The sequence below is a fragment of the Triturus cristatus genome, chromosome 12 (genome assembly GCF_964204655.1).
Source record: "Triturus cristatus chromosome 12, aTriCri1.1, whole genome shotgun sequence".
Lineage (NCBI taxonomy): Eukaryota > Metazoa > Chordata > Amphibia > Caudata > Salamandridae > Triturus > Triturus cristatus.
In genome coordinates, this window is record NC_140595.1 from 662,389,743 (window position 1) to 662,413,901 (window position 24,159).

General features: G+C 42.2%; 23 non-coding genes across 23 annotated transcripts; 17 read left to right on the plus strand and 6 right to left on the minus strand.

Annotated features, from left to right (window-relative positions):
• The first annotated feature begins 510 nt into the window (after positions 1-510).
• On the plus strand, positions 511-582 carry TRNAT-UGU (transfer RNA threonine (anticodon UGU)). The gene has a single exon. It is a non-coding gene; the product is annotated as a tRNA-Thr (tRNA).
• A 1,160-nt stretch (positions 583-1,742) lies between these two features.
• On the minus strand, positions 1,743-1,837 carry TRNAI-UAU (transfer RNA isoleucine (anticodon UAU)). The gene is made up of 2 exons: positions 1,800-1,837; positions 1,743-1,778 (listed from the first exon to the last, which is right to left on the minus strand). It is a non-coding gene; the product is annotated as a tRNA-Ile (tRNA).
• Positions 1,838-2,249: 412 nt separating this feature from the next.
• Positions 2,250-2,331, plus strand: TRNAS-GCU (transfer RNA serine (anticodon GCU)). The gene has a single exon. It is a non-coding gene; the product is annotated as a tRNA-Ser (tRNA).
• A 1,185-nt stretch (positions 2,332-3,516) lies between these two features.
• Positions 3,517-3,588, plus strand: TRNAT-UGU (transfer RNA threonine (anticodon UGU)). The gene has a single exon. It is a non-coding gene; the product is annotated as a tRNA-Thr (tRNA).
• A 1,160-nt stretch (positions 3,589-4,748) lies between these two features.
• Positions 4,749-4,843, minus strand: TRNAI-UAU (transfer RNA isoleucine (anticodon UAU)). The gene is made up of 2 exons: positions 4,806-4,843; positions 4,749-4,784 (listed from the first exon to the last, which is right to left on the minus strand). It is a non-coding gene; the product is annotated as a tRNA-Ile (tRNA).
• Positions 4,844-5,255: 412 nt separating this feature from the next.
• TRNAS-GCU (transfer RNA serine (anticodon GCU)) lies at positions 5,256-5,337 on the plus strand. The gene has a single exon. It is a non-coding gene; the product is annotated as a tRNA-Ser (tRNA).
• A 589-nt stretch (positions 5,338-5,926) lies between these two features.
• Positions 5,927-5,998, plus strand: TRNAT-UGU (transfer RNA threonine (anticodon UGU)). The gene has a single exon. It is a non-coding gene; the product is annotated as a tRNA-Thr (tRNA).
• Positions 5,999-7,680: 1,682 nt separating this feature from the next.
• Positions 7,681-7,762, plus strand: TRNAS-GCU (transfer RNA serine (anticodon GCU)). Its single transcript has one exon. It is a non-coding gene; the product is annotated as a tRNA-Ser (tRNA).
• Positions 7,763-8,351: 589 nt separating this feature from the next.
• Positions 8,352-8,423, plus strand: TRNAT-UGU (transfer RNA threonine (anticodon UGU)). Its single transcript has one exon. It is a non-coding gene; the product is annotated as a tRNA-Thr (tRNA).
• A 2,352-nt stretch (positions 8,424-10,775) lies between these two features.
• TRNAT-UGU (transfer RNA threonine (anticodon UGU)) lies at positions 10,776-10,847 on the plus strand. The gene has a single exon. It is a non-coding gene; the product is annotated as a tRNA-Thr (tRNA).
• A 1,163-nt stretch (positions 10,848-12,010) lies between these two features.
• TRNAI-UAU (transfer RNA isoleucine (anticodon UAU)) lies at positions 12,011-12,105 on the minus strand. The gene is made up of 2 exons: positions 12,068-12,105; positions 12,011-12,046 (listed from the first exon to the last, which is right to left on the minus strand). It is a non-coding gene; the product is annotated as a tRNA-Ile (tRNA).
• A 412-nt stretch (positions 12,106-12,517) lies between these two features.
• Positions 12,518-12,599, plus strand: TRNAS-GCU (transfer RNA serine (anticodon GCU)). Its single transcript has one exon. It is a non-coding gene; the product is annotated as a tRNA-Ser (tRNA).
• A 1,185-nt stretch (positions 12,600-13,784) lies between these two features.
• Positions 13,785-13,856, plus strand: TRNAT-UGU (transfer RNA threonine (anticodon UGU)). Its single transcript has one exon. It is a non-coding gene; the product is annotated as a tRNA-Thr (tRNA).
• Positions 13,857-15,016: 1,160 nt separating this feature from the next.
• TRNAI-UAU (transfer RNA isoleucine (anticodon UAU)) lies at positions 15,017-15,111 on the minus strand. The gene is made up of 2 exons: positions 15,074-15,111; positions 15,017-15,052 (listed from the first exon to the last, which is right to left on the minus strand). It is a non-coding gene; the product is annotated as a tRNA-Ile (tRNA).
• A 412-nt stretch (positions 15,112-15,523) lies between these two features.
• On the plus strand, positions 15,524-15,605 carry TRNAS-GCU (transfer RNA serine (anticodon GCU)). Its single transcript has one exon. It is a non-coding gene; the product is annotated as a tRNA-Ser (tRNA).
• A 589-nt stretch (positions 15,606-16,194) lies between these two features.
• On the plus strand, positions 16,195-16,266 carry TRNAT-UGU (transfer RNA threonine (anticodon UGU)). Its single transcript has one exon. It is a non-coding gene; the product is annotated as a tRNA-Thr (tRNA).
• A 1,174-nt stretch (positions 16,267-17,440) lies between these two features.
• On the minus strand, positions 17,441-17,535 carry TRNAI-UAU (transfer RNA isoleucine (anticodon UAU)). Its single transcript has 2 exons — positions 17,498-17,535; positions 17,441-17,476 (listed from the first exon to the last, which is right to left on the minus strand). It is a non-coding gene; the product is annotated as a tRNA-Ile (tRNA).
• A 412-nt stretch (positions 17,536-17,947) lies between these two features.
• On the plus strand, positions 17,948-18,029 carry TRNAS-GCU (transfer RNA serine (anticodon GCU)). The gene has a single exon. It is a non-coding gene; the product is annotated as a tRNA-Ser (tRNA).
• A 1,185-nt stretch (positions 18,030-19,214) lies between these two features.
• Positions 19,215-19,286, plus strand: TRNAT-UGU (transfer RNA threonine (anticodon UGU)). The gene has a single exon. It is a non-coding gene; the product is annotated as a tRNA-Thr (tRNA).
• Positions 19,287-20,446: 1,160 nt separating this feature from the next.
• TRNAI-UAU (transfer RNA isoleucine (anticodon UAU)) lies at positions 20,447-20,541 on the minus strand. Its single transcript has 2 exons — positions 20,504-20,541; positions 20,447-20,482 (listed from the first exon to the last, which is right to left on the minus strand). It is a non-coding gene; the product is annotated as a tRNA-Ile (tRNA).
• A 412-nt stretch (positions 20,542-20,953) lies between these two features.
• On the plus strand, positions 20,954-21,035 carry TRNAS-GCU (transfer RNA serine (anticodon GCU)). The gene has a single exon. It is a non-coding gene; the product is annotated as a tRNA-Ser (tRNA).
• Positions 21,036-22,220: 1,185 nt separating this feature from the next.
• Positions 22,221-22,292, plus strand: TRNAT-UGU (transfer RNA threonine (anticodon UGU)). The gene has a single exon. It is a non-coding gene; the product is annotated as a tRNA-Thr (tRNA).
• A 1,668-nt stretch (positions 22,293-23,960) lies between these two features.
• Positions 23,961-24,042, plus strand: TRNAS-GCU (transfer RNA serine (anticodon GCU)). Its single transcript has one exon. It is a non-coding gene; the product is annotated as a tRNA-Ser (tRNA).
• Positions 24,043-24,159: the final 117 nt, after the last annotated feature.

A 24,159-nucleotide genomic window follows, 5' to 3' on the forward strand; every position in this document is an offset into this window, starting at 1 on the left:
CGCTAGATGGGATCATCTGACTGTTCCATTTTAACAAATATGTCAAATAAAGTGAAGTATTTTGTGCGTAATAGAAATTAGATCTTTCATGGAGTTTCCAGAGGATTGCCTTTCACTCACTCCTGGCTTATTAACCAGTTTGGATAAATAGATTGATAAGAAAGCAGCTCTTACTCCTAAAGTTTAGGCCGTCTCAAATGAATGACTGTTAACATATGTCTGCCCCACAGAGACAGATCACTTCTAATAAGTGGGTTCTCTATATGTCACTGATTGCAGACATACTAACTAGAGCTATCGGTATGGTCTTGAATGCGAAAACTCTTATTTTCTCATATGAAAATGTAGTTTTTCATACTTCCAAAAAAAGTGCCTTAAGCATGGTCTTCAATGTGTGCGCGCACGTGGACATTCATATGCAACTACGTTTCCATACAGAGTCTCAAAATCATAGATATATTCATACCTCAGTAAGAATACATGTTGCAATTTACATCCTGCGTGCAGACTGGCCTTGTAGCTCAGTGGCAGAGCACTGGTCTTGTAAACCAGGGGTCATGAGTTCAAGCCTCATCAGGGCCTTTTTACATGAGTCTTTCTGTATGTTGTTTTCAAGTCATTCTTCCCGGAAGTCACACCTTGCTTTAGGATTGCTTATTGCCAAGCTTCCCTTTCCTGCTTTCATATTATCAAGAAAATATCATGAAGATCATTGAATTATAAATTATTGCCTCACCACTTCCGATCGCCTGACGAACGCTTGACAAACGCCATTCTCACCCTGCCGGGCAAAGCCAAATAAGCCATGCATATTTACAGTTCCTTTGAAAGGCAGAGCTAGGACTAGGACCTCTGTTCCGACTGAATCTGCATCCACAGAAAGGATGTTATAAGGCCCTACAAATTTCACCAAGGAGATGTGAAAGTCTTCCCCCATAAAATACTTTTTTTCCCAGATACCCCGGCTCTTAGGCAAATGAGGTTACTCCTCAAAACCCCACCCCCACTCACCATAAATATCCTTCTCTCCTGCTGTCCATTCAAATGATACAAGGTATCTTGTACATAGAGAGAAAGGGAGAATAGGCAGACTTGCTTCAAAGATTTGGTGACTTTGGATGGGTGGGTTGAATGAAGAAGTGAACCTGGTTTCTGGGAAAGGAGTATCGAGATGAAGATGAGGAAAAGTGAACATGGACCACATTCATAGGTTAGAGAAATACATTTAATAGGTTGAATGGTTTTGAAAAGTGAACTTCGAGCAGTAATTGTTGGTTTTTAAACTGCAAAGAAATTAAAAATGAATGTGGGATTGGAGGCACACTCTGAGCAGAAAAGCACCATAAGCTGCTATGGTGCAACTCAAGATGGTGAATAGAACCTTTAATATGATGATGCTCTTCTTTTGCTAGTTTTTTCGAGTCACCTTTTATTGTAAGTAGCTGATACAGCATTTTTTGCAGCTCTTCAGTTTATGGTTATCATGTGAGAACACAGTTTTCATCATATTTATTATTCTACAAATGTATTTTTAAATGCACTGATGTGGTGTTTGCATGAAATGCAAGATGGCACATCATGGAATGTTTAAACTGAGCATCGCAGAGGATATGTGATATTTGGCACCCAGAGGAGTAGGACACGTAGATCCTATAAGAAGTAAAGACTCTCTAGCAAGGGCCGTCCATACTCTGAGTTTAAACTTTACTTTTTGTGAAATGGTTTATGAAAAACAACACGGCTGCTCCAGGTGAGGCTCGAACTCACAACCTCGGCATGGCTCAGTGCAAGTACTGCTGTATAAGTACCGCGCGCTAACCGATTGCGCCACTGGAGCTCTCTCTTTTCACATCTCCCCAGGTGAGCCATCTACAGCTGACCAAGTAGATGACAGACACTGCTCCATCATTCACTGTGCAAGATCGACTCACATGCTAGCATGTTATCATGACTATTAAAAATACAGTCCAAACGGAATAGATTCTATAATTGTCCTATAACATATGCTCTGTCTATTCAAAACCCCATAGAATTATATCTTGACAGTTCTGACAAAGTCTAGGGGAATCTTATGAATATTTGTAATTAGCACATAGTAAGAATTTCCCAAAAATGAAATGTAGGTCCCTGATTGGGGGAAGACGTGGAATGTGAGATCTTGCCTCAGCTGTTTTTTTCTTTTTTAGGTACAGTATATTGACACTTCAGTACCTTTTGTGAAGCAAGGTTTCAGATGGGGCTGTAGGGCAGACGAGGTGGCCGAGTGGTTAAGGCGATGGACTGCTAATCCATTGTGCTCTGCACGCGTGGGTTCGAATCCCACCTTCGTCGGAAAGCCATCAGAGTCTCTTTTGATGGCCAGCATTTCTTGTAGTATAATTACACTCTCTTTCAAGACAGAGCCAGGATCCGCTAGATGGGATCATCTGACTGTTCCATTTTAACAAATATGTCAAATAAAGTGAAGTATTTTGTGCGTAATAGAAATTAGATCTTTCATGGAGTTTCCAGAGGATTGCCTTTCACTCACTCCTGGCTTATTAATAAGGGTGGGCGTAGTTCGCGAAGTAGCACTTCGCGAAGCTACGCAAAGTGAAGTTCGCACTACGCGAGCTACGCGTAGCACTTCGCGAACTGCGAAGTAACATGTTCGCACTGTGCAAGATGTTGTTTTCAATGATTGCACAGTGCGGACAAGCAACCGGCACTGTGCAATCATTGAAAATGGCATCTTGCACAGTGCGAGCTGTAGTTTTCTGCTGCGCGAGTAGATTTTTACTCGAGCTGCAGCTTTCTCAACGCGAACTGGTAGTTTCTCATCGCGAGCGGTCGCGAGCATACGCGACCCCTCGCAATGAGAAACCTGACCTTCTCGCGTTGGGAATCTCGCCGGGAGGTTTATTTTCCATGCTCGCGATCGCGAACAAGGAAAAAGTCTCGCCAGGATGTCATTTTGCTTGCTCGCGGTCGCCAACTTGACATTGAGGACCGCGAGCAAGCAAAAAATGACCGCAGCACTACGCAACACTATGCTACGCGTGTTCGCACTGTGCTACGTGCAGTTCGCGTAGTGCGAAGTAGCGCGAACTTCGCAAACTACGCGAGCGTAGCGTAGTGCTTCGCCCAGGCCTACTTATTAACCAGTTTGGATAAATAGATTGATAAGAAAGCAGCTCTTACTCCTAAAGTTTAGGCCGTCTCAAATGAATGACTGTTAACATATGTCTGCCCCACAGAGACAGATCACTTCTAATAAGTGGGTTCTCTATATGTCACTGATTGCAGACATACTAACTAGAGCTATCGGTATGGTCTTGAATGCGAAAACTCTTATTTTCTCATATGAAAATGTAGTTTTTCATACTTCCAAAAAAAGTGCCTTAAGCATGGTCTTCAATGTGTGCGCGCACGTGGACATTCATATGCAACTACGTTTCCATACAGAGTCTCAAAATCATAGATATATTCATACCTCAGTAAGAATACATGTTGCAATTTACATCCTGCGTGCAGACTGGCCTTGTAGCTCAGTGGCAGAGCACTGGTCTTGTAAACCAGGGGTCATGAGTTCAAGCCTCATCAGGGCCTTTTTACATGAGTCTTTCTGTATGTTGTTTTCAAGTCATTCTTCCCGGAAGTCACACCTTGCTTTAGGATTGCTTATTGCCAAGCTTCCCTTTCCTGCTTTCATATTATCAAGAAAATATCATGAAGATCATTGAATTATAAATTATTGCCTCACCACTTCCGATCGCCTGACGAACGCCTGACAAACGCCATTCTCACCCTGCCGGGCAAAGCCAAATAAGCCATGCATATTTACAGTTCCTTTGAAAGGCAGAGCTAGGACTAGGACCTCTGTTCCGACTGAATCTGCATCCACAGAAAGGATGTTATAAGGCCCTACAAATTTCACCAAGGAGATGTGAAAGTCTTCCCCCATAAAATACTTTTTTTCCCAGATACCCCGGCTCTTAGGCAAATGAGGTTACTCCTCAAAACCCCACCCCCACTCACCATAAATATCCTTCTCTCCTGCTGTCCATTCAAATGATACAAGGTATCTTGTACATAGAGAGAAAGGGAGAATAGGCAGACTTGCTTCAAAGATTTGGTGACTTTGGATGGGTGGGTTGAATGAAGAAGTGAACCTGGTTTCTGGGAAAGGAGTATCGAGATGAAGATGAGGAAAAGTGAACATGGACCACATTCATAGGTTAGAGAAATACATTTAATAGGTTGAATGGTTTTGAAAAGTGAACTTCGAGCAGTAATTGTTGGTTTTTAAACTGCAAAGAAATTAAAAATGAATGTGGGATTGGAGGCACACTCTGAACAGAAAAGCACCATAAGCTGCTATGGTGCAACTCAAGATGGTGAATAGAACCTTTAATATGATGATGCTCTTCTTTTGCTAGTTTTTTCGAGTCACCTTTTATTGTAAGTAGCTGATACAGCATTTTTTGCAGCTCTTCAGTTTATGGTTATCATGTGAGAACACAGTTTTCATCATATTTATTATTCTACAAATGTATTTTTAAATGCACTGATGTGGTGTTTGCATGAAATGCAAGATGGCACATCATGGAATGTTTAAACTGAGCATCGCGGAGGATATGTGATATTTGGCACCCAGAGGAGTAGGACACGTAGATCCTATAAGAAGTAAAGACTCTCTAGCAAGGGCCGTCCATACTCTGGGTTTAAACTTTACTTTTTGTGAAATGGTTTATGAAAAACAACACGGCTGCTCCAGGTGAGGCTCGAACTCACAACCTCGGCATGGCTCAGTGCAAGTACTGCTGTATAAGTACCGCGCGCTAACCGATTGCGCCACTGGAGCTCTCTCTTTTCACATCTCCCCAGGTGAGCCATCTACAGCTGACCAAGTATATGACAGACACTGCTCCATCATTCACTGTGCAAGATCGACTCACATGCTAGCATGTTATCATGACTATTAAAAATACAGTCCAAACGGAATAGATTCTATAATTGTCCTATAACATATGCTCTGTCTATTCAAAACCCCATAGAATTATATCTTGACAGTTCTGACAAAGTCTAGGGGAATCTTATGAATATTTGTAATTAGCACATAGTAAGAATTTCCCAAAAATGAAATGTAGGTCCCTGATTGGGGGAAGACGTGGAATGTGAGATCTTGCCTCAGCTGTTTTTTTCTTTTTTAGGTACAGTATATTGATACTTCAGTACCTTTTGTGAAGCAAGGTTTCAGATGGGGCTGTAGGGCAGACGAGGTGGCCGAGTGGTTAAGGCGATGGACTGCTAATCCATTGTGCTCTGCACGCGTGGGTTCGAATCCCACCTTCGTCGGAAAGCCATCAGAGTCTCTTTTGATGGCCAGCATTTCTTGTAGTATAATTACACTCTCTTTCAAGACAGAGCCATGATCCACTAGATGGGATCATCTGACTGTTCCATTTTAACAAATATGTCAAATAAAGTGAAGTATTTTGTGCGTAATAGAAATTAGATCTTTCATGGAGTTTCCAGAGGATTGCCTTTCACTCACTCCTGGCTTATTAACCAGTTTGGATAAATAGATTGATAAGAAAGCAGCTCTTACTCCTAAAGTTTAGGCCGTCTCAAATGAATGACTGTTAACATATGTCTGCCCCACAGAGACAGATCACTTCTAATAAGTGGGTTCTCTATATGTCACTGATTGCAGACATACTAACTAGAGCTATCGGTATGGTCTTGAATGCGAAAACTCTTATTTTCTCATATGAAAATGTAGTTTTTCATACTTCCAAAAAAAGTGCCTTAAGCATGGTCTTCAATGTGTGCGCGCACGTGGACATTCATATGCAACTACGTTTCCATACAGAGTCTCAAAATCATAGATATATTCATACCTCAGTAAGAATACATGTTGCATTTTACATCCTGCGTGCAGACTGGCCTTGTAGCTCAGTGGCAGAGCACTGGTCTTGTAAACCAGGGGTCATGAGTTCAAGCCTCATCAGGGCCTTTTTACATGAGTCTTTCTGTATGTTGTTTTCAAGTCATTCTTCCCTGGAGTCACACCTTGCTTTAGGATTGCTTATTGCCAAGCTTCCCTTTCCTGCTTTCATATTATCAAGAAAATATCATGAAGATCATTGAATTATACATTATTGCCTCACCCCTTCCGATCGCATGACGAACGCCTGACAAACGCCATTCTCACCATGCCGGGCAAGCCCTGCCGGGCAAAGCCAAATAAGCCATGCATATTTACAGTTCCTTTGAAAGGCAGAGCGAGGACTAGGACCTCTGTTCCGACTGAATCTGCATCCACAGAAAGGATGTTATAAGGCCCTACAAATTTCACCAAGGAGATGTGAAAGTCTTCCCCCATAAAATACTTTTTTTCCCAGATCCCCCGGCTCTTAGGCAAATGAGGTTACTCCTCAAAACCCCACCCCCACTCACCATAAATATCCTTCTCTCCTGCTGTCCATTCAAATGATACAAGGTATCTTGTACATAGAGAGAAAGGGAGAATAGGCAGACTTGCTTCAAAGATTTGGTGACCTTGGATGGGTGGGTTGAATGAAGAAGTGAACCTGGTTTCTGGGAAAGGAGTATCGAGATGAAGATGAGGAAAAGTGAACATGGACCACATTCATATGTTAGAGAAATACATTTAATAGGTTGAATGGTTTTGAAAAGTGAACTTCGAGCAGTAATTGTTGGTTTTTAAACTGCAAAGAAATTAAAAATTAATGTGGGATTGGAGGCACACTCTGAGCAGAAAAGCACCATAAGCTGCTATGGTGCAACTCAAGATGGTGAATAGAACCTTTAATATGATGATGCTCTTCTTTTGCTAGTTTTTTCGAGTCACCTTTTATTGTAAGTAGCTGATACAGCATTTTTTGCAGCTCTTCAGTTTATGGTTATCATGTGAGAACACTGTTTTCATCATATTTATTATTCTACAAATGTATTTTTAAATGCACTGATGTGGTGTTTGCATGAAATGCAAGATGGCACATCATGGAATGTTTAAACTGAGCATCGCGGAGGATATGTGATATTTGGCACCCAGAGGAGTAGGACACGTAGATCCTATAAGAAGTAAAGACTCTCTAGCAAGGGCCGTCCATACTCTGAGTTTAAACTTTACTTTTTGTGAAATGGTTTATGAAAATCAACACAGCTGCTACAGGTGAGGCTCGAACTCACAACCTCGGCATGGCTCAGTGCAAGTACTGCTGTATAAGTACCGCGCGCTAACCTATTGCGTAAACTGGAGCTCTCTCTTTTCACATCTCCCCAGGTGAGCCATCTACAGCTGACCAAGTAGATGACAGACACTGCTCCATCATTCACTGTGCAAGATCGACTCACATGCTAGCATGTTATCATGACTATTAAAAATACAGTCCAAACGGAATAGATTCTATAATTGTCCTATAACATATGCTCTGTCTATTCAAAACCCCATAGAATTATATCTTGACAGTTCTGACAAAGTCTAGGGGAATCTTATGAATATTTGTAATTAGCACATAGTAAGAATTTCCCAAAAATGAAATGTAGGTCCCTGATTGGGGGAAGACGTGGAATGTGAGATCTTGCCTCAGCTGTTTTTTTCTTTTTTAGGTACAGTATATTGACACTTCAGTACCTTTTGTGAAGCAAGGTTTCAGATGGGGCTGTAGGGCAGACGAGGTGGCCGAGTGGTTAAGGCGATGGACTGCTAATCCATTGTGCTCTGCACGCGTGGGTTCGAATCCCACCTTCGTCGGAAAGCCATCAGAGTCTCTTTTGATGGCCAGCATTTCTTGTAGTATAATTACACTCTCTTTCAAGACAGAGCCAGGATCCACTAGATGGGATCATCTGACTGTTCCATTTTAACAAATATGTCAAATAAAGTGAAGTATTTTGTGCGTAATAGAAATTAGATCTTTCATGGAGTTTCCAGAGGATTGCCTTTCACTCACTCCTGGCTTATTAACCAGTTTGGATAAATAGATTGATAAGAAAGCAGCTCTTACTCCTAAAGTTTAGGCCTTCTCAAATGAATGACTGTTAACATATGTCTGCCCCACAGAGACAGATCACTTCTAATAAGTGGGTTCTCTATATGTCACTGATTGCAGACATACTAACTAGAGCTATCGGTATGGTCTTGAATGCGAAAACTCTTATTTTCTCATATGAAAATGTAGTTTTTCATACTTCCAAAAAAAGTGCCTTAAGCATGGTCTTCAATGTGTGCGCGCACGTGGACATTCATATGCAACTACGTTTCCATACAGAGTCTCAAAATCATAGATATATTCATACCTCAGTAAGAATACATGTTGCAATTTACATCCTGCGTGCAGACTGGCCTTGTAGCTCAGTGGCAGAGCACTGGTCTTGTAAACCAGGGGTCATGAGTTCAAGCCTCATCAGGGCCTTTTTACATGAGTCTTTCTGTATGTTGTTTTCAAGTCATTCTTCCCTGGAGTCACACCTTGCTTTAGGATTGCTTATTGCCAAGCTTCCCTTTCCTGCTTTCATATTATCAAGAAAATATCATGAAGATCATTGAATTATACATTATTGCCTCACCCCTTCCGATCGCCTGACGAACGCCTGACAAACGCCATTCTCACCCTGCCGGGCAAGCCCTGCCGGGCAAAGCCAAATAAGCCATGCATATTTACAGTTCCTTTGAAAGGCAGAGCGAGGACTAGGACCTCTGTTCCGACTGAATCTGCATCCACAGAAAGGATGTTATAAGGCCCTACAAATTTCACCAAGGAGATGTGAAAGTCTTCCCCCATAAAATACTTTTTTTCCCAGATACCCCGGCTCTTAGGCAAATGAGGTTACTCCTCAAAACCCCACCCCCACTCACCATAAATATCCTTCTCTCCTGCTGTCCATTCAAATGATACAAGGTATCTTGTACATAGAGAGAAAGGGAGAATAGGCAGACTTGCTTCAAAGATTTGGTGACCTTGGAAGGGTGGGTTGAATGAAGAAGTGAACCTGGTTTCTGGGAAAGGAGTATCGAGATGAAGATGAGGAAAAGTGAACATGGACCACATTCATAGGTTAGAGAAATACATTTAATAGGTTGAATGGTTTTGAAAAGTGAACTTCGAGCAGTAATTGTTGGTTTTTAAACTGCAAAGAAATTAAAAATGAATGTGGGATTGGAGGCACACTCTGAGCAGAAAAGCACCATAAGCTGCTATGGTGCAACTCAAGATGGTGAATAGAACCTTTAATATGATGATGCTCTTCTTTTGCTAGTTTTTTCGAGTCACCTTTTATTGTAAGTAGCTGATACAGCATTTTTTGCAGCTCTTCAGTTTATGGTTATCATGTGAGAACACTGTTTTCATCATATTTATTATTCTACAAATGTATTTTTAAATGCACTGATGTGGTGTTTGCATGAAATGCAAGATGGCACATCATGGAATGTTTAAACTGAGCATCGCGGAGGATATGTGATATTTGGCACCCAGAGGAGTAGGACACGTAGATCCTATAAGAAGTAAAGACTCTCTAGCAAGGGCCGTCCATACTCTGAGTTTAAACTTTACTTTTTGTGAAATGGTTTATGAAAAACAACACGGCTGCTCCTGGTGAGGCTCGAACTCACAACCTCGGCATGGCTCAGTGCAAGTACTGCTGTATAAGTACCGCGCGCTAACCGATTGCGCCACTGGAGCTCTCTCTTTTCACATCTCCCCAGGTGAGCCATCTACAGCTGACCAAGTAGATGACAGACACTGCTCCATCATTCACTGTGCAAGATCGACTCACATGCTAGCATGTTATCATGACTATTAAAAATACAGTCCAAACGGAATAGATTCTATAATTGTCCTATAACATATGCTCTGTCTATTCAAAACCCCATAGAATTATATCTTGACAGTTCTGACAAAGTCTAGGGGAATCTTATGAATATTTGTAATTAGCACATAGTAAGAATTTCCCAAAAATGAAATGTAGGTCCCTGATTGGGGGAAGACGTGGAATGTGAGATCTTGCCTCAGCTGTTTTTTTCTTTTTTAGGTACAGTATATTGACACTTCAGTACCTTTTGTGAAGCAAGGTTTCAGATGGGGCTGTAGGGCAGACGAGGTGGCCGAGTGGTTAAGGCGATGGACTGCTAATCCATTGTGCTCTGCATGCGTGGGTTCGAATCCCACCTTCGTCGGAAAGCCATCAGAGTCTCTTTTGATGGCCAGCATTTCTTGTAGTATAATTACACTCTCTTTCAAGACAGAGCCAGGATCCGCTAGATGGGATCATCTGACTGTTCCATATTAACAAATATGTCAAATAAAGTGAAGTATTTTGTGCGTAATAGAAATTAGATCTTTCATGGAGTTTCCAGAGGATTGCCTTTCACTCACTCCTGGCTTATGAACCAGTTTGGATAAATAGATTGATAAGAAAGCAGCTCTTACTCCTAAAGTTTAGGCCGTCTCAAATGAATGACTGTTAACATATGTCTGCCCCACAGAGACAGATCACTTCTAATAAGTGGGTTCTCTATATGTCACTGATTGCAGACATACTAACTAGAGCTATCGGTATGGTCTTGAATGCGAAAACTCTTATTTTCTCATATGAAAATGTAGTTTTTCATACTTCCAAAAAAAGTGCCTTAAGCATGGTCTTCAATGTGTGCGCGCACGTGGACATTCATATGCAACTACGTTTCCATACAGAGTCTCAAAATCATAGATATATTCATACCTCAGTAAGAATACATGTTGCAATTTACATCCTGTGTGCAGACTGGCCTTGTAGCTCAGTGGCAGAGCACTGGTCTTGTAAACCAGGGGTCATGAGTTCAAGCCTCATCAGGGCCTTTTTACATGAGTCTTTCTGTATTTTGTTTTCAAGTCATTCTTCCCTGGAGTCACACCTTGCTTTAGGATTGCTTATTGCCAAGCTTCCCTTTCCTGCTTTCATATTATCAAGAAAATATCATGAAGATCATTGAATTATAAATTATTGCCTCACCCCTTCCGATCGCCTGACAAACGCCATTCTCACCCTGCCGGGCAAGCCCTGCCGGGCAAAGCCAAATAAGCCATGCATATTTACAGTTCCTTTGAAAGGCAGAGCGAGGACTAGGACCTCTGTTCCGACTGAATCTGCATCCACAGAAAGGATGTTATAAGGCCCTACAAATTTCACCAAGGAGATGTGAAAGTCTTCCCCCATAAAATACTTTTTTTCCCAGATACCCCGGCTCTTAGGCAAATGAGGTTACTCCTCAAAACCCCACCCCCACTCACCATAAATATCCTTCTCTCCTGCTGTCCATTCAAATGATACAAGGTATCTTGTACATAGAGAGAAAGGGAGAATAGGCAGACTTGCTTCAAAGATTTGGTGACCTTGGATGGGTGGGTTGAATGAAGAAGTGAACCTGGTTTCTGGGAAAGGAGTATCGAGATGAAGATGAGGAAAAGTGAACATGGACCACATTCATAGGTTAGAGAAATACATTTAATAGGTTGAATGGTTTTGAAAAGTGAACTTCGAGCAGTAATTGTTGGTTTTTAAACTGCAAAGAAATTAAAAATGAATGTGGGATTGGAGGCACACTCTGAGCAGAAAAGCACCATAAGCTGCTATGGTGCAACTCAAGATGGTGAATAGAACCTTTAATATGATGATGCTCTTCTTTTGCTAGTTTTTTCGAGTCACCTTTTATTGTAAGTAGCTGATACAGCATTTTTTGCAGCTCTTCAGTTTATGGTTATCATGTGAGAACACAGTTTTCATCATATTTATTATTCTGCAAATGTATTTTTAAATGCACTGATGTGGTGTTTGCATGAAATGCAAGATGGCACATCATGGAATGTTTAAACTGAGCATCGCGGAGGATATGTGATATTTGGCACCCAGAGGAGTAGGACACGTAGATCCTATAAGAAGTAAAGACTCTCTAGCAAGGGCCGTCCATACTCTGAGTTTAAACTTTACTTTTTGTGAAATGGTTTATGAAAAACAACACGGCTGCTCCAGGTGAGGCTCGAACTCACAACCTCGGCATGGCTCAGTGCAAGTACTGCTGTATAAGTACCGCGCGCTAACCGATTGCGCCACTGGAGCTCTCTCTTTTCACATCTCCCCAGGTGAGCCATCTACAGCTGACGAAGTAGATGACAGACACTGCTCCATCATTCACTGTGCAAGATCGACTCACATGCTAGCATGTTATCATGACTATTAAAAATACAGTCCAAACGGAATAGATTCTATAATTGTCCTATAACATATGCTCTGTCTATTCAAAACCCCATAGAATTATATCTTGACAGTTCTGACAAAGTCTAGGGGAATCTTATGAATATTTGTAATTAGCACATAGTAAGAATTTCCCAAAAATGAAATGTAGGTCCCTGATTGGGGGAAGACGTGGAATGTGAGATCTTGCCTCAGCTGTTTTTTTCTTTTTTAGGTACAGTATATTGACACTTCAGTACCTTTTGTGAAGCAAGGTTTCAGATGGGGCTGTAGGGCAGACGAGGTGGCCGAGTGGTTAAGGCGATGGACTGCTAATCCATTGTGCTCTGCACGCGTGGGTTCGAATCCCACCTTCGTCGGAAAGCCATCAGAGTCTCTTTTGATGGCCAGCATTTCTTGTAGTATAATTACACTCTCTTTCAAGACAGAGCCAGGATCCGCTAGATGGGATCATCTGACTGTTCCATTTTAACAAATATGTCAAATAAAGTGAAGTATTTTGTGCGTAATAGAAATTAGATCTTTCATGGAGTTTCCAGAGGATTGCCTTTCACTCACTCCTGGCTTATTAATAAGGGTGGGCGTAGTTCGCGAAGTAGCACTTCGCGAAGCTACGCAAAGTGAAGTTCGCACTACGCGAGCTACGCGTAGCACTTCGCGAACTGCGAAGTAACATGTTCGCACTGTGCAAGATGTTGTTTTCAATGATTGCACAGTGCGGACAAGCAACCGGCACTGTGCAATCATTGAAAATGGCATCTTGCACAGTGCGAGCTGTAGTTTTCTGCTGCTCGAGTAGATTTTTACTCGAGCTGCAGCTTTCTCAACGCGAACTGGTAGTTTCTCATCGCGAGCGGTCGCGAGCATACGCGACCCCTCGCAATGAGAAACCTGACCTTCTCGCGTTGGGAATCTCGCCGGGAGGTTTATTTTCCATGCTCGCGATCGCGAACAAGGAAAAAGTCTCGCCAGGATGTCATTTTGCTTGCTCGCGGTCGCCAACTTGACATTGAGGACCGCGAGCAAGCAAAAAATGACCGCAGCACTACGCAACACTATGCTACGCGTGTTCGCACTGTGCTACGTGCAGTTCGCGTAGTGCGAAGTAGCGCGAACTTCGCAAACTACGCGAGCGTAGCGTAGTGCTTCGCCCAGGCCTACTTATTAACCAGTTTGGATAAATAGATTGATAAGAAAGCAGCTCTTACTCCTAAAGTTTAGGCCGTCTCAAATGAATGACTGTTAACATATGTCTGCCCCACAGAGACAGATCACTTCTAATAAGTGGGTTCTCTATATGTCACTGATTGCAGACATACTAACTAGAGCTATCGGTATGGTCTTGAATGCGAAAACTCTTATTTTCTCATATGTAAATGTAGTTTTTCATACTTCCAAAAAAAGTGCCTTAAGCATGGTCTTCAATGTGTGCGCGCACGTGGACATTCATATGCAACTACGTTTCCATACAGAGTCTCAAAATCATAGATATATTCATACCTCAGTAAGAATACATGTTGCAATTTACATCCTGCGTGCAGACTGGCCTTGTAGCTCAGTGGCAGAGCACTGGTCTTGTAAACCAGGGGTCATGAGTTCAAGCCTCATCAGGGCCTTTTTACATGAGTCTTTCTGTATGTTGTTTTCAAGTCATTCTTCCCGGAAGTCACACCTTGCTTTAGGATTGCTTATTGCCAAGCTTCCCTTTCCTGCTTTCATATTATCAAGAAAATATCATGAAGATCATTGAATTATAAATTATTGCCTCACCACTTCCGATCGCCTGACGAACGCCTGACAAACGCCATTCTCACCCTGCCGGGCAAAGCCAAATAAGCCATGCATATTTACAGTTCCTTTGAAAGGCAGAGCTAGGACTAGGACCTCTGTTCCGACTGAATCTGCATCCACAGAAAGGATGTTATAAGGCCCTACAAATTTCACCAAGGAGATGTGAAAGTCTTCCCCCATAAAATACTTTTTTTCCCAGATACCCCGGCTCTTAGGCAAATGAGGTTACTCCTCAAAACCCCACCCCCACTCACCATAAATATCCTTCTCTCCTGCTGTCCATTCAAATGATACAAGGTATCTTGTACATAGAGAGAAAGGGAGAATAGGCAGACTTGTTTCAAAGATTTGGTGACTTTGGATGGGTGGGTTGAATGAAGAAGTGAACCTGGTTTCTGGGAAAGGAGTATCGAGATGAAGATGAGGAAAAGTGAACATGGACCACATTCATAGGTTAGAGAAATACATTTAATAGGTTGAATGGTTTTGAAAAGTGAACTTCGAGCAGTAATTGTTGGTTTTTAAACTGCAAAGAAATTAAAAATGAATGTGGGATTGGAGGCACACTCTGAACAGAAAAGCACCATAAGCTGCTATGGTGCAACTCAAGATGGTGAATAGAACCTTTAATATGATGATGCTCTTCTTTTGCTAGTTTTTTCGAGTCACCTTTTATTGTAAGTAGCTGATACAGCATTTTTTGCAGCTCTTCAGTTTATGGTTATCATGTGAGAACACAGTTTTCATCATATTTATTATTCTACAAATGTATTTTTAAATGCACTGATGTGGTGTTTGCATGAAATGCAAGATGGCACATCATGGAATGTTTAAACTGAGCATCGCGGAGGATATGTGATATTTGGCACCCAGAGGAGTAGGACACGTAGATCCTATAAGAAGTAAAGACTCTCTAGCAAGGGCCGTCCATACTCTGAGTTTAAACTTTACTTTTTGTGAAATGGTTTATGAAAAACAACACGGCTGCTCCAGGTGAGGCTCGAACTCACAACCTCGGCATGGCTCAGTGCAAGTACTGCTGTATAAGTACCGCGCGCTAACCGATTGCGCCACTGGAGCTCTCTCTTTTCACATCTCCCCAGGTGAGCCATCTACAGCTGACCAAGTAGATGACAGACACTGCTCCATCATTCACTGTGCAAGATCGACTCACATGCTAGCATGTTATCATGACTATTAAAAATACAGTCCAAACGGAATAGATTCTATAATTGTCCTATAACATATGCTCTGTCTATTCAAAACCCCATAGAATTATATCTTGACAGTTCTGACAAAGTCTAGGGGAATCTTATGAATATTTGTAATTAGCACATAGTAAGAATTTCCCAAAAATGAAATGTAGGTCCCTGATTGGGGGAAGACGTGGAATGTGAGATCTTGCCTCAGCTGTTTTTTTCTTTTTTAGGTACAGTATATTGACACTTCAGTACCTTTTGTGAAGCAAGGTTTCAGATGGGGCTGTAGGGCAGACGAGGTGGCCGAGTGGTTAAGGCGATGGACTGCTAATCCATTGTGCTCTGCACGCGTGGGTTCGAATCCCACCTTCGTCGGAAAGCCATCAGAGTCTCTTTTGATGGCCAGCATTTCTTGTAGTATAATTACACTCTCTTTCAAGACAGAGCCAGGATCCACTAGATGGGATCATCTGACTGTTCCATTTTAACAAATATGTCAAATAAAGTGAAGTATTTTGTGCGTAATAGAAATTAGATCTTTCATGGAGTTTCCAGAGGATTGCCTTTCACTCACTCCTGGCTTATGAACCAGTTTGGATAAATAGATTGATAAGAAAGCAGCTCTTACTCCTAAAGTTTAGGCCGTCTCAAATGAATGACTGTTAACATATGTCTGCCCCACAGAGACAGATCACTTCTAATAAGTGGGTTCTCTATATGTCACTGATTGCAGACATACTAACTAGAGCTATCGGTATGGTCTTGAATGCGAAAACTCTTATTTTCTCATATGAAAATGTAGTTTTTCATACTTCCAAAAAAAGTGCCTTAAGCATGGTCTTCAATGTGTGCGCGCACGTGGACATTCATATGCAACTACGTTTCCATACAGAGTCTCAAAATCATAGATATATTCATACCTCAGTAAGAATACATGTTGCAATTTACATCCTGTGTGCAGACTGGCCTTGTAGCTCAGTGGCAGAGCACTGGTCTTGTAAACCAGGGGTCATGAGTTCAAGCCTCATCAGGGCCTTTGTACATGAGTCTTTCTGTATTTTGTTTTCAAGTCATTCTTCCCTGGAGTCACACCTTGCTTTAGGATTGCTTATTGCCAAGCTTCCCTTTCCTGCTTTCATATTATCAAGAAAATATCATGAAGATCATTGAATTATAAATTATTGCCTCACCCCTTCCGATCGCCTGACGAACGCCTGACAAACGCCATTCTCACCCTGCCGGGCAAGCCCTGCCGGGCAAAGCCAAATAAGCCATGCATATTTACAGTTCCTTTGAAAGGCAGAGCGAGGACTAGGACCTCTGTTCCGACTGAATCTGCATCCACAGAAAGGATGTTATAAGGCCCTACAAATTTCACCAAGGAGATGTGAAAGTCTTCCCCCATAAAATACTTTTTTTCCCAGATACCCCGGCTCTTAGGCAAATGAGGTTACTCCTCAAAACCCCACCCCCACTCACCATAAATATCCTTCTCTCCTGCTGTCCATTCAAATGATACAAGGTATCTTGTACATAGAGAGAAAGGGAGAATAGGCAGACTTGCTTCAAAGATTTGGTGACCTTGGATGGGTGGGTTGAATGAAGAAGTGAACCTGGTTTCTGGGAAAGGAGTATCGAGATGAAGATGAGGAAAAGTGAACATGGACCACATTCATAGGTTAGAGAAATACATTTAATAGGTTGAATGGTTTTGAAAAGTGAACTTCGAGCAGTAATTGTTGGTTTTTAAACTGCAAAGAAATTAAAAATGAATGTGGGATTGGAGGCACACTCTGAGCAGAAAAGCACCATAAGCTGCTATGGTGCAACTCAAGATGGTGAATAGAACCTTTAATATGATGATGCTCTTCTTTTGCTAGTTTTTTCGAGTCACCTTTTATTGTAAGTAGCTGATACAGCATTTTTTGCAGCTCTTCAGTTTATGGTTATCATGTGAGAACACAGTTTTCATCATATTTATTATTCTACAAATGTATTTTTAAATGCACTGATGTGGTGTTTGCATGAAATGCAAGATGGCACATCATGGAATGTTTAAACTGAGCATCGCGGAGGATATGTGATATTTGGCACCCAGAGGAGTAGGACACGTAGATCCTATAAGAAGTAAAGACTCTCTAGCAAGGGCCGTCCATACTCTGAGTTTAAACTTTACTTTTTGTGAAATGGTTTATGAAAAACAACACGGCTGCTCCAGGTGAGGCTCGAACTCACAACCTCGGCATGGCTCAGTGCAAGTACTGCTGTATAAGTACCGCGCGCTAACCGATTGCGCCACTGGAGCTCTCTCTTTTCACATCTCCCCAGGTGAGCCATCTACAGCTGACCAAGTAGATGACAGACACTGCTCCATCATTCACTGTGCAAGATCGACTCACATGCTAGCATGTTATCATGACTATTAAAAATACAGTCCAAACGGAATAGATTCTATAATTGTCCTATAACATATGCTCTGTCTATTCAAAACCCCATAGAATTATATCTTGACAGTTCTGACAAAGTCTAGGGGAATCTTATGAATATTTGTAATTAGCACATAGTAAGAATTTCCCAAAAATGAAATGTAGGTCCCTGATTGGGGGAAGACGTGGAATGTGAGATCTTGCCTCAGCTGTTTTTTTCTTTTTTAGGTACAGTATATTGACACTTCAGTACCTTTTGTGAAGCAAGGTTTCAGATGGGGCTGTAGGGCAGACGAGGTGGCCGAGTGGTTAAGGCGATGGACTGCTAATCCATTGTGCTCTGCACGCGTGGGTTCGAATCCCACCTTCGTCGGAAAGCCATCAGAGTCTCTTTTGATGGCCAGCATTTCTTGTAGTATAATTACACTCTCTTTCAAGACAGAGCCAGGATCCGCTAGATGGGATCATCTGACTGTTCCATTTTAACAAATATGTCAAATAAAGTGAAGTATTTTGTGCGTAATAGAAATTAGATCTTTCATGGAGTTTCCAGAGGATTGCCTTTCACTCACTCCTGGCTTATTAATAAGGGTGGGCGTAGTTCGCGAAGTAGCACTTCGCGAAGCTACGCAAAGTGAAGTTCGCACTACGCGAGCTACGCGTAGCACTTCGCGAACTGCGAAGTAACATGTTCGCACTGTGCAAGATGTTGTTTTCAATGATTGCACAGTGCGGACAAGCAACCGGCACTGTGCAATCATTGAAAATGGCATCTTGCACAGTGCGAGCTGTAGTTTTCTGCTGCTCGAGTAGATTTTTACTCGAGCTGCAGCTTTCTCAACGCGAACTGGTAGTTTCTCATCGCGAGCGGTCGCGAGCATACGCGACCCCTCGCAATGAGAAACCTGACCTTCTCGCGTTGGGAATCTCGCCGGGAGGTTTATTTTCCATGCTCGCGATCGCGAACAAGGAAAAAGTCTCGCCAGGATGTCATTTTGCTTGCTCGCGGTCGCCAACTTGACATTGAGGACCGCGAGCAAGCAAAAAATGACCGCAGCACTACGCAACACTATGCTACGCGTGTTCGCACTGTGCTACGTGCAGTTCGCGTAGTGCGAAGTAGCGCGAACTTCGCAAACTACGCGAGCGTAGCGTAGTGCTTCGCCCAGGCCTACTTATTAACCAGTTTGGATAAATAGATTGATAAGAAAGCAGCTCTTACTCCTAAAGTTTAGGCCGTCTCAAATGAATGACTGTTAACATATGTCTGCCCCACAGAGACAGATCACTTCTAATAAGTGGGTTCTCTATATGTCACTGATTGCAGACATACTAACTAGAGCTATCGGTATGGTCTTGAATGCGAAAACTCTTATTTTCTCATATGAAAATGTAGTTTTTCATACTTCCAAAAAAAGTGCCTTAAGCATGGTCTTCAATGTGTGCGCGCACGTGGACATTCATATGCAACTACGTTTCCATACAGAGTCTCAAAATCATAGATATATTCATACCTCAGTAAGAATACATGTTGCAATTTACATCCTGCGTGCAGACTGGCCTTGTAGCTCAGTGGCAGAGCACTGGTCTTGTAAACCAGGGGTCATGAGTTCAAGCCTCATCAGGGCCTTTTTACATGAGTCTTTCTGTATGTTGTTTTCAAGTCATTCTTCCCGGAAGTCACACCTTGCTTTAGGATTGCTTATTGCCAAGCTTCCCTTTCCTGCTTTCATATTATCAAGAAAATATCATGAAGATCATTGAATTATAAATTATTGCCTCACCACTTCCGATCGCCTGACGAACGCCTGACAAACGCCATTCTCACCCTGCCGGGCAAAGCCAAATAAGCCATGCATATTTACAGTTCCTTTGAAAGGCAGAGCTAGGACTAGGACCTCTGTTCCGACTGAATCTGCATCCACAGAAAGGATGTTATAAGGCCCTACAAATTTCACCAAGGAGATGTGAAAGTCTTCCCCCATAAAATACTTTTTTTCCCAGATACCCCGGCTCTTAGGCAAATGAGGTTACTCCTCAAAACCCCACCCCCACTCACCATAAATATCCTTCTCTCCTGCTGTCCATTCAAATGATACAAGGTATCTTGTACATAGAGAGAAAGGGAGAATAGGCAGACTTGCTTCAAAGATTTGGTGACTTTGGATGGGTGGGTTGAATGAAGAAGTGAACCTGGTTTCTGGGAAAGGAGTATCGAGATGAAGATGAGGAAAAGTGAACATGGACCACATTCATAGGTTAGAGAAATACATTTAATAGGTTGAATGGTTTTGAAAAGTGAACTTCGAGCAGTAATTGTTGGTTTTTAAACTGCAAAGAAATTAAAAATGAATGTGGGATTGGAGGCACACTCTGAACAGAAAAGCACCATAAGCTGCTATGGTGCAACTCAAGATGGTGAATAGAACCTTTAATATGATGATGCTCTTCTTTTGCTAGTTTTTTCGAGTCACCTTTTATTGTAAGTAGCTGATACAGCATTTTTTGCAGCTCTTCAGTTTATGGTTATCATGTGAGAACACAGTTTTCATCATATTTATTATTCTACAAATGTATTTTTAAATGCACTGATGTGGTGTTTGCATGAAATGCAAGATGGCACATCATGGAATGTTTAAACTGAGCATCGCGGAGGATATGTGATATTTGGCACCCAGAGGAGTAGGACACGTAGATCCTATAAGAAGTAAAGACTCTCTAGCAAGGGCCGTCCATACTCTGAGTTTAAACTTTACTTTTTGTGAAATGGTTTATGAAAAACAACACAGCTGCTCCAGGTGAGGCTCGAACTCACAACCTCGGCATGGCTCAGTGCAAGTACTGCTGTATAAGTACCGCGCGCTAACCGATTGCGCCACTGGAGCTCTCTCTTTTCACATCTCCCCAGGTGAGCCATCTACAGCTGACCAAGTAGATGACAGACACTGCTCCATCATTCACTGTGCAAGATCGACTCACATGCTAGCATGTTATCATGACTATTAAAAATACAGTCCAAACGGAATAGATTCTATAATTGTCCTATAACATATGCTCTGTCTATTCAAAACCCCATAGAATTATATCTTGACAGTTCTGACAAAGTCTAGGGGAATCTTATGAATATTTGTAATTAGCACATAGTAAGAATTTCCCAAAAATGAAATGTAGGTCCCTGATTGGGGGAAGACGTGGAATGTGAGATCTTGCCTCAGCTGTTTTTTTCTTTTTTAGGTACAGTATATTGACACTTCAGTACCTTTTGTGAAGCAAGGTTTCAGATGGGGCTGTAGGGCAGACGAGGTGGCCGAGTGGTTAAGGCGATGGACTGCTAATCCATTGTGCTCTGCACGCGTGGGTTCGAATCCCACCTTCGTCGGAAAGCCATCAGAGTCTCTTTTGATGGCCAGCATTTCTTGTAGTATAATTACACTCTCTTTCAAGACAGAGCCAGGATCCGCTAGATGGGATCATCTGACTGTTCCATTTTAACAAATATGTCAAATAAAGTGAAGTATTTTGTGCGTAATAGAAATTAGATCTTTCATGGAGTTTCCAGAGGATTGCCTTTCACTCACTCCTGGCTTATTAATAAGGGTGGGCGTAGTTCGCGAAGTAGCACTTCGCGAAGCTACGCAAAGTGAAGTTCGCACTACGCGAGCTACGCGTAGCACTTCGCGAACTGCGAAGTAACATGTTCGCACTGTGCAAGATGTTGTTTTCAATGATTGCACAGTGCGGACAAGCAACCGGCACTGTGCAATCATTGAAAATGGCATCTTGCACAGTGCGAGCTGTAGTTTTCTGCTGCTCGAGTAGATTTTTACTCGAGCTGCAGCTTTCTCAACGCGAACTGGTAGTTTCTCATCGCGAGCGGTCGCGAGCATACGCGACCCCTCGCAATGAGAAACCTGACCTTCTCGCGTTGGGAATCTCGCCGGGAGGTTTATTTTCCATGCTCGCGATCGCGAACAAGGAAAAAGTCTCGCCAGGATGTCATTTTGCTTGCTCGCGGTCGCCAACTTGACATTGAGGACCGCGAGCAAGCAAAAAATGACCGCAGCACTACGCAACACTATGCTACGCGTGTTCGCACTGTGCTACGTGCAGTTCGCGTAGTGCGAAGTAGCGCGAACTTCGCAAACTACGCGAGCGTAGCGTAGTGCTTCGCCCAGGCCTACTTATTAACCAGTTTGGATAAATAGATTGATAAGAAAGCAGCTCTTACTCCTAAAGTTTAGGCCGTCTCAAATGAATGACTGTTAACATATGTCTGCCCCACAGAGACAGATCACTTCTAATAAGTGGGTTCTCTATATGTCACTGATTGCAGACATACTAACTAGAGCTATCGGTATGGTCTTGAATGCGAAAACTCTTATTTTCTCATATGAAAATGTAGTTTTTCATACTTCCAAAAAAAGTGCCTTAAGCATGGTCTTCAATGTGTGCGCGCACGTGGACATTCATATGCAACTACGTTTCCATACAGAGTCTCAAAATCATAGATATATTCATACCTCAGTAAGAATACATGTTGCAATTTACATCCTGCGTGCAGACTGGCCTTGTAGCTCAGTGGCAGAGCACTGGTCTTGTAAACCAGGGGTCATGAGTTCAAGCCTCATCAGGGCCTTTTTACATGAGTCTTTCTGTATGTTGTTTTCAAGTCATTCTTCCCGGAAGTCACACCTTGCTTTAGGATTGCTTATTGCCAAGCTTCCCTTTCCTGCTTTCATATTATCAAGAAAATATCATGAAGATCATTGAATTATAAATTATTGCCTCACCACTTCCGATCGCCTGACGAACGCCTGACAAACGCCATTCTCACCCTGCCGGGCAAAGCCAAATAAGCCATGCATATTTACAGTTCCTTTGAAAGGCAGAGCGAGGACTAGGACCTCTGTTCCGACTGAATCTGCATCCACAGAAAGGATGTTATAAGGCCCTACAAATTTCACCAAGGAGATGTGAAAGTCTTCCCCCATAAAATACTTTTTTTCCCAGATCCCCCGGCTCTTAGGCAAATGAGGTTACTCCTCAAAACCCCACCCCCACTCACCATAAATATCCTTCTCTCCTGCTGTCCATTCAAATGATACAAGGTATCTTGTACATAGAGAGAAAGGGAGAATAGGCAGACTTGCTTCAAAGATTTGGTGACCTTGGATGGGTGGGTTGAATGAAGAAGTGAACCTGGTTTCTGGGAAAGGAGTATCGAGATGAAGATGAGGAAAAGTGAACATGGACCACATTCATATGTTAGAGAAATACATTTAATAGGTTGAATGGTTTTGAAAAGTGAACTTCGAGCAGTAATTGTTGGTTTTTAAACTGCAAAGAAATTAAAAATTAATGTGGGATTGGAGGCACACTCTGAGCAGAAAAGCACCATAAGCTGCTATGGTGCAACTCAAGATGGTGAATAGAACCTTTAATATGATGATGCTCTTCTTTTGCTAGTTTTTTCGAGTCACCTTTTATTGTAAGTAGCTGATACAGCATTTTTTGCAGCTCTTCAGTTTATGGTTATCATGTGAGAACACTGTTTTCATCATATTTATTATTCTACAAATGTATTTTTAAATGCACTGATGTGGTGTTTGCATGAAATGCAAGATGGCACATCATGGAATGTTTAAACTGAGCATCGCGGAGGATATGTGATATTTGGCACCCAGAGGAGTAGGACACGTAGATCCTATAAGAAGTAAAGACTCTCTAGCAAGGGCCGTCCATACTCTGAGTTTAAACTTTACTTTTTGTGAAATGGTTTATGAAAATCAACACAGCTGCTACAGGTGAGGCTCGAACTCACAACCTCGGCATGGCTCAGTGCAAGTACTGCTGTATAAGTACCGCGCGCTAACCTATTGCGTAAACTGGAGCTCTCTCTTTTCACATCTCCCCAGGTGAGCCATCTACAGCTGACCAAGTAGATGACAGACACTGCTCCATCATTCACTGTGCAAGATCGACTCACATGCTAGCATGTTATCATGACTATTAAAAATACAGTCCAAACGGAATAGATTCTATAATTGTCCTATAACATATGCTCTGTCTATTCAAAACCCCATAGAATTATATCTTGACAGTTCTGACAAAGTCTAGGGGAATCTTATGAATATTTGTAATTAGCACATAGTAAGAATTTCCCAAAAATGAAATGTAGGTCCCTGATTGGGGGAAGACGTGGAATGTGAGATCTTGCCTCAGCTGTTTTTTTCTTTTTTAGGTACAGTATATTGACACTTCAGTACCTTTTGTGAAGCAAGGTTTCAGATGGGGCTGTAGGGCAGACGAGGTGGCCGAGTGGTTAAGGCGATGGACTGCTAATCCATTGTGCTCTGCACGCGTGGGTTCGAATCCCACCTTCGTCGGAAAGCCATCAGAGTCTCTTTTGATGGCCAGCATTTCTTGTAGTATAATTACACTCTCTTTCAAGACAGAGCCAGGATCCACTAGATGGGATCATCTGACTGTTCCATTTTAACAAA